Genomic DNA, 15148 nt, shown 5'->3' with positions numbered 1-15148 from the left:
CCAATAAAGATCACAGCTTTGACCCCCTAAAACAAACAAAAAAACATCACTCATTCGTTTTATCTTAAATTTTCACCCTCGTTTCCACACCAGGAGCAACATTGGGGAATAAATCCGAGCAGCTCGTCACCTGAGCTGAAGTGGATCCAGAGGAGTCAGAGGTGGATGCGCTCCTTTCTACCCCACAGTAAAGAGCGCAGATCAGCAGCCTCCGTGACGTGTGCGCGCTGACAGTGTGAATGAAGCCTGACACGGTTTATAACGAGTCAGACAAACGTCTCTCCTCCAACCGGGATGTGCAACTGTCATTAAACCACGAGAAAGATCTGATGTGCGCACCTCCATGCGCCTCCAAAAGGATCCCCGCCAAACTTTGGTGTCATTGATTTGATTCGTTTTGTCCCGTTTTAAACCTCCGAAGGGTTCTTCAACTTACTCCAGCAAAACACACAGAGACAAAATCAAAATAAATAAATATAACCCAAACATCACCATCATCTCTTCCTGACTGACTGACAGCAGCTGCTGCAGCGTCACGTGTATCACTGACTGTAATCTAACGTTTCCGCATTTTTGTACCAAGGGCTAAAAATTCCGGAGCCCCAAAACCATTAATTTTGGCAATGTTGATTTGCCAAATATTTATTAATTTTCCCTAGCAACTACATACAATTGGTTATTTCGCTGCACTTCAAGGGCGCTTTGAATGAGCGCCCAAGACGAGGAATGATACGTTCTCTGCTTCTGTCGGTGGAAATGCACTGTTGAATGAGAGTTAGCTGGAGGTAGTGTTGTTTTAATCATTCATATTACATGTAGGCACATACTATTAAGTAAAACTGACATTGATAATACTTTTTAAATATATATATATATTATGACTTTCCCCTCCACATCTAGGAGGGCAGCACCCGAGCGCCCCCTATGGGCCAGCAGCCACTGCGGCCTCTAATGCTGCGTTCACACCGGGCGCGATCAGATGCCACAAATTCGCGGGGGTCACGTGGCGATGGACGCACCACCATCACCCGGTGTGAACGCGGCACTAGAGTGACATCAGCTAGTGATTTGAAGCATGTTGTTTCCTAGCGCCATCTATGGGACACTATGTTTCACATAATAGCACTAATTTAGAAAACCTATTTGAAAACTAATTTACATAATTTCACTTGGTCTAAATTCGGGCATTACTGGGTGTGTTTGAGGTTCTAGCTTTAAAATCAAGTCAGTTAGGATGAGGGAAGCAAAAAGTATGAAAATGATTGTGGTTCATAATCTTATCAAACAAACGTAGGTTGTGATGTCATAAAAAGGTAATACCTTATGATTTTGAAAAAAAAAAATCAATTTTTTTTTTTTTTTTTTTTTGGTTTTAGTCCCTGTAAATGTCTTCTCCAAACTATGCAGAGAAGGAAGTTGTGCATAAGCTTAATTTAGTGAAGCCACTCACACATGCACACCCACCAAATTTAGTGTTGTGTGCCAAAATAAGATTGGTTGAAATCCCTAATTTTCAAATTACTGTCCAACATGACTGTAGTCACTCATTAATCCAGCATCATTTGTGCTGATAAACACGGAGGTTAAATGTTACAGAGTTCAATTTGTCTCATTAATACTTGCCAAAGCACAGAGGCTGATTTACAAATATCCCTTCGTTTGTACACGTGCTTTGTGATCCACAAACACAAATTTTCGATTTGTAACTTGTGTGTGGGTTTTTACAAATAAATATTTATTTGCAAAACTGAAAATTCTGTTTGTGACGTGTCATTCACCGAACACACGTATTCATCACTTTGCTCAGTTACATATGCAGTTAAATTTTCTCATTAATGTTTGCAAAATCACCCTCTGTGTATTTGTAAGTATTAATGAGACAAATTTAACTCCATAAAATGTGCTCATACATCTGGGGAGAAAAAAAAAGACATTCCATATGTACTAGATGCTCATTTTTGGATGATTGGTGGGCAAACCTTTGCACAAACAACAAAGCAAGGACTTGAAACCAGAAGTGGGGGGGGGGGGGGGTTGCAATTTTACATCCTAATATGTTTTAATCACTATTTAAAGCTTTAAATGAATGAGCACATGTTCAATTTTGCAACATTTGCAACACAATTTTGCAAATGAATTGGGACACTCCACCAAAAAAGAAATCAAATTCCACACTCTAGCAGCATTGGTCTCCAGTACTTGGACATTTTCAGTGATTACTGGAATTGAACTATCAATCAATTCAATCAATTTTTTTATATAGCGCCAAATCACAACAAACAGTTGCCCCAAGGCGCTTTATATTGTAAGGCAAGGCCATACAATAATTATGTAAAACCCCAACGGTCAAAACGACCCCCTGTGAGCAAGCACTTGGCTACAGTGGGAAGGAAAAACTCCCTTTTAACAGGAAGAAACCTCCAGCAGAACCAGGCTCAGGGAGGGGCAGTCTTCTGCTGGGACTGGTTGGGGCTGAGGGAGAGAACCAGGAAAAAGACATGCTGTGGAGGGGAGCAGAGATCAATCACTAATGATTAAATGCAGAGTGGTGCATACAGAGCAAAAAGAGAAAGAAACACTCAGTGCATCATGGGAACCCCCCAGCAGCAACTATAGCCAGGCGTCATGGTGAACTATTCTTGAAAACGCTGTGATGGCAAAGACTATATGGTTTAGAACTTTTGTTCCATATAGTAACTCCAAATTCTGACTCCAGGCCTTTAAGACCTGCATTATTAGCTGACTTGTGGGAGCAGAGGTCTGGTCACATACATGTTATACAGTCCCACTTGAACGTGTGTGAACCCCTTGAGTTTTTACATGTTTGAAATTTTTAGGCCATCAAAAAAACAAAACAAAAATTCAACCTTTTTATATTAAAATGTCCAAAATGATGCCGTTTAAACTCACAATGAAAAGTAATCTCATTAATCTCATCATTAATTTAAAGTAAAAATCTAAAAGTTAAAATGATGGTGTGAATAAGTAATTCACCCTTTAGTATAGCACATATAAACTATCACTTTTACATCCACTGTTCTTCAGACAAGTCAGGCGATGGATACATGAATGTTTCAGAAGTTGAAAAGAACTTTGAAGGGAGAGTTCAAGAGATCGTGAAACTGTTGAGAGGTAAACAAGTGTGGGCCGTGCAGTCTGCCTAGGGATTCAACTATTATGTCAGCTGGTGTGTCTTGTACAAAATTGTCCTGCCACATTATGTAGTCCAGGAAGTTTCAGAAGCTCATTTAACAACTTTGACACCACCAGTAACTTTTGGAATTTACTCCTAATGGCCCACTGCAAGACAGACACCTGTCTACATATAAGGTCCCACAGTGGACCGTGCACGTCAGAGTGTACGCCAGACTGTGGCTGCTCACTGCTCCTAGAGGTTGGATTGTGTCTCACTGTAACTAGGATGGTTAAATGCAGAGGACCTCCTTTAGCAGTAATGGTACTGCTAAAGGAGGTCAGTCAGTTTTAGAATTCATCATAGTACAGAAACAGCATTAGTGAAGGTTACAAATGATCTTCTTATGGCCTCAGACAGTGGACTCATCTCTGTGCTTGTTCTGTTAGACCTCAGTGCTGCCTTTGATACTGTTGACCATAAAATTTTATTACAGAGATTAGAGCATGCCATAGGTATTAAAGGCACTGCGCTGCGGTGGTTTGAATCATATTTGTCTAATAGATTACAATTTGTTCATGTAAATGGGGAATCTTCTTCACAGACTAAAGTTAATTATGCAGTTCCACAAGGTTCTGTGCTAGGACCAATTTTATTCACTTTATACATGCTTCCCTTAGGCAGTATTATTAGACGGTATTGCTTAAATTTTCATTGTTACACAGATGATACCCAGCTTTATCTATCCATGAAGCCAGAGGACACACACCAATTAGTTAAACTGCAGGATTGTCTTACAGACATAAAGACATGGATGACCTCTAATTTATATATATATATATATATATATACATTAATATTTGATGGACAGAACATTTGCTCTCTTCTTTAAAAATGACACACTGGACCTTTAATCCAGTCAGACAGAGTTTTTACTGTCATGTTGACAGTTTAGCTTTTTTTTTTTTTTTTTTTACATTTTTGAGTGGAATTGCATATTTATTTATTTATTTATTTTTAAACTATATAACCCTAATTGTCTTGTTTGAACAACAGATAAATCTGGACTGATTTGATTGTCAAATCAGAATCAAATTTATTGCCAAGTAAGTTCTCACATACAAGTAATTTGATCTGATGTCATTGGTGCAGAAACAACAATAATAAAAAGAAAATGAAAAAAATAATTCTGGAAGAAGTAAAGGAGTAAATCTACTCGTTTAAAGATGAATCCTGGATTAAAAAAAATTTCTGAATCAATTTTTCACACTTTACTGTTTCACTGAGGCTGTGTGGTGAAGACGATCATTTATTAAAATTGTTTCGCTGCTTTTTTACAGAGCTTGTCTGTCTCTGTGTCTCTGTCTGTCTGTCTCTCCATCACAGGGTGAGGGTGGTCCCTGAACCAGCTGTGTCTGTGGACTTCAGACAACTTTATTGATCCCAAAAAAGGGCAATTACATTTACATTCCAATTACCTCAGACAAGATACAGCAATTAATCCACAATTATGACTTGTTTACAGTAATAATGGCACACATCAGAATTAAAGACGACACATATACATTTGACATTGTTTATGTGCACTAAGTTTGAAGCAGTCCGTCATCCGAATTGGGGTAAAGTGGGTGAAGGCCGCTGCAACTGGAGTCGCGCTGCTGCTAGCTTGGGGGGAACAGGGACCTGCCTCAGCTTAAAAACTGCGCAGCCCCTGGAGGGGGGAGGGGTGGCGTGAGTGGTGGCCTGGATGGGGTAAAGTGATGGGGGAGCAGGGAGGGAGGTAAAGGGAAAAAAATATAGAGCGTGCTTCAGTCTTCTCCATGTGTAAGTCTGTCAGTTTATTGTCTTTGTGGGTTGAGATAAGAAGGAGCCGAATAATCTCACCAGAGCCTGAAGACATTCCTCTGGAGGTAAACATTGGTCAATTTGTCCTTGAGGCTTGATAAGCCTGGAGTGTTGTGGTTGAACAGTGAAAAACACTTTTAACAGTTCCACTTGAACAACCAAATCCTAATTATGAATTAAGAATATTCACCGGCCTCTGAAATGTTCAAATTCAACTGCAAGGCACGCATCAGCTCAGGTGTCATCCAATTTGCGTCTGAGTTCAAGAGTCATCGCAGTCTGAGAATGCACTGCCTTGCCAACCTCGTTAATCATGACGGACAAGCGAGGGGCCGTGGTTCTTGATGCCGCCGTCTTGCCAATTTTCCGTTAGATCAGGGCAGCACATAAGCCAAAAAGTACCAGCCCTGCTACCATGAGACCAAAAATGAATAAATCCTTGACGTCCTCAACGGAGAAAGGCACCAAGCATGCAACACGCCAAGACCCCCAGGAGTCGAGGACATAGCCCGCAGGATACGCTCCATCTGGGCAGGTAGGATCCCCTGGTCCTGACCTCCTTTTAGAAAAAATCGTGTCAATAGCGTTCAGAGACCAGCTGATCAATTCCATGGATAATCCAATAGATCCAGAATCCAATATAATTTGAGGAATTCACAGTCTGGAGGATGTCCTCCTGGCTGTGGGTGAGCAGGTCAGACATGAGAACTTAACGTTTGTGTCCAGGATGAACAGAGCCGTGGTGGTTTTTCTGTCGGAGGAGCGTTTCTCTGCTCAGCTTGTTGAAAGTGGTGTTTATCTGAATGATTCTACCTGCAGGCTTCTCCTCTCTATGCTCCGTCCACTAAAATCATTATTTCCGGGGTTCCTGTGTTTGTTTCAAAGACGCTCTCAGTCGGGAGCTGCAGAGGTTCGGGAAGTTTGCCAGCGGTTTTAAGACGATTGGACTGGGCTGTAAGAGCGAGAAACTTCGCCACGTTCAGTCCTTCCGTCGTCAGGTGTTCATGGTCCTGAACTGTCCGACTCAGACTTTGGACATGTCCTTAACAGTCAAACATGAGGACTCTTTTTACATGGTTTATGCCAGTTCAGGAAGCATGAAGTGTTTTGAACTGATGCAGTGGTGACTGACGGTTCTGTGGTCGGTCCAGTTGATGTTTCTGTCTCTCCTTCTGTGGTTGACCACTGACATTTCTGCTGCGGCTGAGTCCTCGGTCACCATGGACAGGGTGAACGGGCTGAAGGGGAGACACCGGTCCCAGCGGACCCCAAACCCCCACTGAGTCACAGCATTAATGATGACAACATGGATTATGATTCGTACTATGGCATGTCCACCACTGGTTCCTTCTCTCACAGCAGTGATCTGTACACACTGCAGGACATCAATAGTTTTCTGGATGACTCATTTGGTAAATCAGTGAAAGTTGCAGATTATTTTCCCGACACGGAGAAATTTGTGAAATCTGTTAAAGTGTTGAGGAGGCTTGTTGGTCTGGACCTGCTGGATGAGAAGAAGCGGTACAGACTCGGGAAACATATCACTGCTTTGGGGAAGGAATCTCTGTCCAAGCGGGGGCAAGGTCGCAGGGGTTGTAAATCCACCAGATAGAGTCTGACTGTGTCTCACCGGGTGTTCTCTCTTCTCTATTTGTCTTTCTCTCTGTTCTCTCTTTACTCAGTCCACATGCAGTATCTGAAGGTGGGCTCTTTGAACATGAACGGTGGCAGGGACGGCCCGGAGGAGGGCTTTGGTCTCTGAGCTCTTTAAGCAAAAGGGGTTGCAGGTGTTGTTCCTGCAGGAACTCTGACACTCTGATCACTCTGACACAGATAATGAAGTGGACTGGGCTCGGTGGTGGAGGGGACCTTTTTATCAGAGTCAATTTTATTCACTTTATACATGCTTCCCTTAGGCAGTATTATTAGACGGTATTGCTTAAATTTTCATTGTTACGCAGATGATACCCAGCTTTATCTATCCATGAAGCCAGAGGATACACACCAATTAGCTAAACTGCAGGATTGTCTTACAGACATAAAGACATGGATGACCTCTAATTTCCTGCTTTTAAACTCAGATAAAACTGAAGTTATTGTACTTGGCCCCACAAATCTTAGAAACATGGTGTCTAACCAAATCCTTACTCTGGATGGCATTTCCCTGATCTCTAGTAATACTGTGAGAAATCTTGGAGTCATTTTTGATCAGGATATGTCATTCAAAGCGCATATTAAACAAATATGTAGGACTGCCTTTTTGCATTTACGCAATATCTCTAAAATCAGAAAGGTCTTGTCTCAGAGTGATGCTGAAAAACTAATTCATGCATTTATTTCCTCTAGGCTGGACTATTGTAATTCATTATTATCAGGTTGTCCTAAAAGTTCCCTAAAAAGCCTTCAGTTGGTTCAGAATGCTGCAGCTAGAGTACTGACGGGGACTAGCAGGAGAGAGCATATCTCACCCATATTGGCCTCTCTTCATTGGCTTCCTGTTAATTCTAGAATAGAATTTAAAATTCTTCTTCTTACTTATAAGGTTTTGAATAATCAGGTCCCATCTTATCTTAGGGACCTCGTAGTACCATATTACCCCATTAGAGCGCTTCGCTCTCAGACTGCGGGCTTACTTGTAGTTCCTAGGGTTTGTAAGAGTAGAATGGGAGGCAGAGCCTTCAGCTTTCAGGCTCCTCTCCTGTGGAACCAGCTCCCAATTCAGATCAGGGAGACAGACACCCTCTCTACTTTTAAGATTAGGCTTAAAACTTTCCTTTTTGCTAAAGCTTATAGTTAGGGCTGGATCAGGTGACCCTGAACCATCCCTTAGTTATGCTGCTATAGACGTAGACTGCTGGGGGGTTCCCATGATGCACTGTTTCTTTCTCTTTTTGCTCTGTATGCACCACTCTGCATTTAATCATTAGTGATCGATCTCTGCTCCCCTCCACAGCATGTCTTTTTCCTGGTTCTCTCCCTCAGCCCCAACCAGTCTCAGCAGAAGACTGCCCCTCCCTGAGCCTGGTTCTGCTGGAGGTTTCTTCCTGTTAAAAGGGAGTTTTTCCTTCCCACTGTGGCCAAGTGCTTGCTCATAGGGGGTCGTTTTGACCGTTGGGGTTTTTCATAATTATTGTATGGCCTTGCCTTACAATATGGAGCGCCTTGGGGAAACTGTTTGTTGTGATTTGGCGCAATATAAGAAAAAAGTTGATTGATTGATTGATTGATGGCTCCAACATCAGTGCTGGGGTGGCGGTTTTGTTTTCACCTCAACTTGATGTCACTGTTTTATCCACCACTTAGATTGTTCAGGGTCGGGTTCTGTTGGTCAGGGCTCAGGTCGAGGGTTTGACCATGGTGTTTACAAATATTTACGCAAACAATGAGGGCTCAGAGTGGGTGGGGTTATTGAAACGGGTGAGGGACATTTTAGTTCAGCAGGATCCTGGTGACTGTTTGGTGCTGGGGGGTGACTTCAACTGCACTGTGGATATGTCCCTGGATCGGGTTGGTAAGGAGCCACATTTGCAGTCGGTTTCCTCACTGGCTGGTTTTTTACGTGAGGTGGATTTATTGGACACATGGAGGGTCACACACCCGCAGGACAGACAGTACACATGGGTTCGGGTTTCAGATGGGTGGTGTCTGCAGCCAGACTTGACCGGATTTATATGTCACACTCATTCCTGAACAGATTATGCAAGAGTTTCATTCAGCCAGTTGGTTTTTCAGATCATCATCTCATCAACACAGAAATATTCAATTCACACACTCAGAGGTTCAACACTTACTGGAAATTCAACACCAAACTTTTGCACGACAGGGCGTTTTGTTGTTTATTTGAATCTTTATGGGGTTTTTGGAGGGGACGGAAGGAGACATTTGGGACAGTGAGTCAGTGGTGGGAGGCCGGCAAAACTCAGGTTCGGGTTTTGTGTCAACAGTATTCCTTCCTATTCCACAGCTTGGGTCAAGGTAGCCATGGCAATGCTGGAGAAGGACATTATGAACATTCAGGCCAACCTACATGCAGCTGGGGCTCCCGACCAGCACAGCCTGCTGCAGGGGAAGAGGGCGGAGCTGAGTGCCCTGTTACATGAGAGGGTGAAAGGGGCGATGGTGAGGGCTCACTTTTCGAACATCAGGGACATGGATGCACCCAGTTCCTTCTTCTTCAACCTGGAGAAGAAGACCTCTCATCAGAAGGTGATGACCTGTCTTCAACTTCCTGACGGACAGGTGATGAGTGATTTGGCGGAGATGCGGAGACATGCGAGAGACTTCTACTCGGCTCTATACGGTGCTGTAGACTGTGACAGGGCTTGTGCAGCTGACCTTCTGAGAGATCTCCCCCAGCTGGTGGCCTCGGAGCAAGAGGCCTTGGACTCCCCCATCACGCTGGCTGAACTGACAATGGCGGTGTGCGAGATGGCATCTGGGAAAGCTCCGGGGATTGACGGACTTCCAGTGGATTTTTATAAACACTTCTGGGGCTTTCTCGGTGCTGATCTTCTGGAGATGTTGTGGGAGAGCATTGCGGCCGGTTGCTTGCCCACGTCTTGTCGCTGTGCTGTTCTGTCCCTCCTGCCTAAGAAAGGAGATCTTACCCTGTTGCAGAACTGGAGACCGGTTGCACTTCTGTGTGCGGATTATAAACTTTTTTCTAAGGTGCTGGCGAACAGGTTGAAAAATGTCCTGGATTTTATTGTTCATAAAGACTACTATAGAACTATTATGGACAATCTTTTTTTTGATGAGGGATTTGTTTGATCTGTGCAATACTGGGGATTTGGTTTGCAGGTTTGTGTCACTTGATCAGGAGAAGGCGTTTGATCGGGTTCATCACGGGTTTTTGTTTTCCACTTTGAGGGCGTTTGGCTTTGGTGAGGGGTTTATTTTATTTGTTGGGGAATTGTATAATGGGGCTTCATGTTTGGTTAAGGTTGGGGGAGGGTTAAGCTGCCCAGTCCCCGTGACACGGGGTATAAGACAGGGCTGCCCCATCTCAGGTCAGCTGTACTCTTTAGCCATTGAGCCACTCTTGTGTCGCCTTAGAGCCAGGCTGTCTGGCCTTGTTTTGCCAGGTTTTCACCAGTCTTCTCCCCTGGTGCTCTCTGCTTATGCAGATGACATCACGGTTTTTGTCACAAATCAGGCGGACGTTGATGAGTTATTGGATAATTTAAGGCTCTATGAGACAGGGACCGCTGCAAGAGTGAACTGGGAGAAGAGTGAGGCTGTCCTGATGGGGAGTTGGCAGGAAGGGGCTGCTCCCTGTCTGCCACATGGTCTGAGGTGGGCAGTGGAGGGTTTGAAAGTGCTGGGTGTGTTTCTGGGGACAGATGGGTATCGTCAGAGGAATTGGGAGGGCTTGGTGGAGAAGGTGTGTGCCAAACTGTCCAAATGGCAATGGTTGCTGCCCCAGATGTCCTACAGGGGGCGGGTTCTGGTCGCTAATAACTTGGTTGCTTTGGCGCTGTGGAACAGACTGTCCGTCCTGCCTCCACCACGGGGCCTTATTGAGCAGTTGCAGTGGTTAGTGGTGGACTTTTTCTGGTCAGGCCATCACTGGATCAGAGCTCCTGTGTTGTACATGACACTTCATGAAGGAGGACAGGGGCTGGTGGACATTTCTGCTCAGGTGTCGACCTTCAGGTTGCAGGCTGCTCAGAGACTGTTGTATACCTCGGGATTGAGCTGGCAGGATACAGCACTTGTCCTGCTGAGGAGGGAGGCTGATCTTGGGTATGACAAACATCTGTTCCTCCTACATCGGCGGGACATCATCGGGACGCGCACCTCGGCTTTTTATCAGTCAGTTCTCCAGGCATGGCAGGTCCTCTCTGTGTTGTTCGCTATGGACTTGTTTATTTTTTTGTCCAAAATATCGCGCACAATCCAGGAGGTTGCATGTTTTAATTAACCTGCTTTGCGGACTCGCCAAGTTGGCCATCTGGAAGACTCGGAATAACTGTTTTAGCTCAGGGGTCAGTGGACCCTGAGTTTATGCTGAAGGGACTCTTGGCAGCCCGGATAAGAGTGGGCTTCCAGTTTTATGCTCTTACTGATAATATGGACACCTTCAGAGACACATGGTGCATAAATGTTCTCTCATCTGTGCAAAATGGGAGCTTGATGCTCCATTTCTGACGCCTGTCGGGGTAAAAAAAAAACAAAAAAACAGCATGATGGAAGTGATGTAATTCACTTGTTGTGAATAAAGCTGTGTATTCAAATTCTCTCTCCTTTAAAATTTTTTTTTTTTAAATTAACGATTTAAAAAAAAAACTACCTGATAGCAGGGCAGAGTGTGACGGCGCTGTCAGAACACTGTGGCTCGGTGCCATTGTTCCATTGTCTGGGGAGAACCCTGTGATAGCATGTTTTCCATTTGTCTGCTGCATGGACAGTTGCGGGAAAAACCGAAGACGCTTTCTTGCGAGGTACGAGACAAGACGTGATGTAAATGAGAAAACAACTTGTCCTGTCAGACAACAATTTAGAGCTATTGCTTGTCCAATCACATTTTACACTTGTCCCGGACAAACGTTAATGTCGATGGTAGTGTATGTATGTATGTATATGTGTCTGTAGTTTTCTCTGGGCCCCTCCCCAATCGGACCGGGAGTGACATGTTTAGCCGCATGTTCTCCTTGAATTGCTGGCTGTCTGAGTGGTGTCCAAAAAATGAGGTGGGCTTCATAGATAATTGGCAAAGCTTCTGGGGAAAACCTGGTCTTGTTAGGAGAGACGGCATCCATCCCACTTTGGATGGAGCAGCTCTCATTTCTAGAAATCTGGACAATTTTATTAAACCCGCCAAACCGTGACTATCCAGGGTTGGGACCAGGAAGCAGAGTTGTAGTCTTACACACCTCTCTGCAGCTTCTCTCCCCCTGCCATCCCCTCATTACCCCATCCCCGTAGAGACGGTGCCTGCTCCCAGACCACCAATAATCAGCAAAAATCTATTTAAGCATAAAAATTCAAAAAGAAAAAATAATATAGCACCTTCAACTGCACCACAGACTAAAACAGTTAAATGTGGTCTATTAAACATTAGGTCTCTCTCTTCTAAGTCCCTGTTGGTAAATGATATAATAATTGATCAACATATTGATTTATTCTGCCTAACAGAAACCTGGTTACAGCAGGATGAATATGTTAGTTTAAATGAGTCAACACCCCCGAGTCACACTAACTGTCAGAATGCTCGTAGCATGGGCCGAGGCGGAGGATTAGCAGCAATCTTCCATTCCAGCTTATTAATTAATCAAAAACCCAGACAGAGCTTTAATTCATTTGAAAGCTTGTCTCTTAGTCTTGTCCATCCAAATTGGAAGTCCCAAAAACCAGTTTTATTTGTTATTATCTATCGTCCTCCTGGTCGTTACTGTGAGTTTCTCTGTGAATTTTCAGACCTTTTGTCTGACTTAGTGCTTAGCTCAGATAAGATAATTATAGTGGGCGATTTTAACATCCACACAGATGCTGAGAATGACAGCCTCAACACTGCATTTAATCTATTATTAGACTCTATTGGCTTTGCTCAAAAAGTAAATGAGTCCACCCACCACTTTAATCATATCTTAGATCTTGTTCTGACTTATGGTATGGAAATAGAAGACTTAACAGTATTCCCTGAAAACTCCCTTCTGTCTGATCATTTCTTAATAACATTTACATTTACTCTGATGGACTACCCAGCAGTGGGGAATAAGTTTCATTACACTAGAAGTCTTTCAGAAAGCGCTGTAACTAGGTTTAAGGATATGATTCCTTCTTTATGTTCTCTAATGCCATATACCAACACAGTGCAGAGTAGCTACCTAAACTCTGTAAGTGAGATAGAGTATCTCGTCAATAGTTTTACATCCTCATTGAAGACAACTTTGGATGCTGTAGCTCCTCTAAAAAAGAGAGCTTTAAATCAGAAGTGTCTGACTCCATGGTATAACTCACAAACCTGTAGCTTAAAGCAGATAACCCTTAAGTTGGAGAGGAAATGGCGTCTCACTAATTTAGAAGATCTTCACTTAGCCTGGAAAAAGAGTCTGTTGCTCTATAAAAAAGCCCTCCGTAAAGCTAGGACATCTTTCTACTCATCACTAATTGAAGAAAATAAGAACAACCCCAGGTTTCTTTTCAGCACTGTAGCCAGGCTGACAAAGAGTCAGAGCTCTATTGAGCTGAGTATTCCATTAACTTTAACTAGTAATGACTTCATGACTTTCTTTGCTAACAAAATTTTAACTATTAGAGAAAAAATTACTCATAACCATCCCAAAGACGTATCGTTATCTTTGGCTGCTTTCAGTGATGCCGGTATTTGGTTAGACTCTTTCTCTCCGATTGTTCTGTCTGAGTTATTTTCATTAGTTACTTCATCCAAACCATCAACATGTTTATTAGACCCCATTCCTACCAGGCTGCTCAAGGAAGCCCTACCATTATTTAATGCTTCGATCTTAAATATGATCAATCTATCTTTGTTAGTTGGCTATGTACCACAGGCTTTTAAGGTGCAGTAATTAAACCATTGCTTAAAAAGCCATCACTTGACCCAGCTATCTTAGCTAATTATAGGCCAATCTCCAACCTTCCTTTTCTCTCAAAAATTCTTGAGAGGGTAGTTGTAAAACAGCTAACTGATCATCTGCAGAGGAATGGTCTATTTGAAGAGTTTCAGTCAGGTTTTAGAATTCATCATAGTACAGAAACAGCATTAGTGAAGGTTACAAATGATCTTCTTATGGCCTCGGACAGTGGACTCATCTCTGTGCTTGTTCTGTTAGACCTCAGTGCTGCTTTTGATACTGTTGACCATAAAATTTTATTACAGAGATTAGAGCATGCCATAGGTATTAAAGGCACTGCGCTGCGGTGGTTTGAATCATATTTGTCTAATAGATTACAATTTGTTCATGTAAATGGGGAATCTTCTTCACAGACTAAAGTTAATTATGGAGTTCCACAAGGTTCTGTGCTAGGACCAATTTTATTCACTTTATACATGCTTCCCTTAGGCAGTATTATTAGACGGTATTGCTTAAATTTTCATTGTTACGCAGATGATACCCAGCTTTATCTATCCATGAAGCCAGAGGACACACACCAATTAGCTAAACTGCAGGATTGTCTTACAGACATAAAGACATGGATGACCTCTAATTTCCTGCTTTTAAACTCAGATAAAACTGAAGTTATTGTACTTGACCCCACAAATCTTAGAAACATGGTGTCTAACCAGATCCTTACTCTGGATGGCATTACCCTGACCTCTAGTAATACTGTGAGAAATCTTGGAGTCATTTTTGACCAGGATATGTCTTTCAAAGCGCATATTAAACAAATATGTAGGACTGCTTTTTTGCATTTACAGAAAGGTCTTGTCTCAGAGTGATGCTGAAAAACTAATTCATGCATTTATTTCCTCTAGGCTGGACTATTGTAATTCATTATTATCAGGTTGTCCTAAAAGTTCCCTAAAAAGCCTTCAGTTAATTCAAAATGCTGCAGCTAGAGTACTGACGGGGACTAGAAGGAGAGAGCATATCTCACCCATATTGGCCTCTCTTCATTGGCTTCCTGTTAATTCTAGAATAGAATTTAAAATTCTTCTTCTTACTTATATGGTTTTGAATAATCAGGTCCCATCTTATCTTAGGGACCTCGTAGTACCATATCACCCCAATAGAGCGCTTCGCTCTCAGACTGCAGGCTTACTTGTAGTTCCTAGGGTTTGTAAGAGTAGAATGGGAGGCAGAGCCTTCAGCTTTCAGGCTCCTCTCCTGTGGAACCAGCTCCCAATTCAGATCAGGGAGACAGACACCCTCTCTACTTTTAAGATTAGGCTTAAAACTTTCCTTTTTGCTAAAGCTTATAGTTAGGGCTGGATCAGGTGACCCTGAACCATCCCTTAGTTATGCTGCTATAGACGTAGACTGCTGGGGGGTTCCCATGATGCACTGAGTGTTTCTTTCTCTTTTTGCTCTGTATGCACCACTCTGCATTTAATCATTAGTGATCGATCTCTGCTCCCCTCCACAGCATGTCTTTTTCCTGGTTCTCTCCCTCAGCCCCAACCAGTCCCAGCAGAAGACTGCCCCTCCCTGAGCCTGGTTCTGCTGGAGGTTTCTTCCTGTTAAAAGGGAGTTTTTCCTTCCCACT

Source organism: Thalassophryne amazonica, chromosome 5 (assembly GCF_902500255.1).
Source record: "Thalassophryne amazonica chromosome 5, fThaAma1.1, whole genome shotgun sequence".
NCBI lineage: Eukaryota > Metazoa > Chordata > Actinopteri > Batrachoidiformes > Batrachoididae > Thalassophryne > Thalassophryne amazonica.
Note: the sequence above shows the minus strand (reverse complement) of the source record.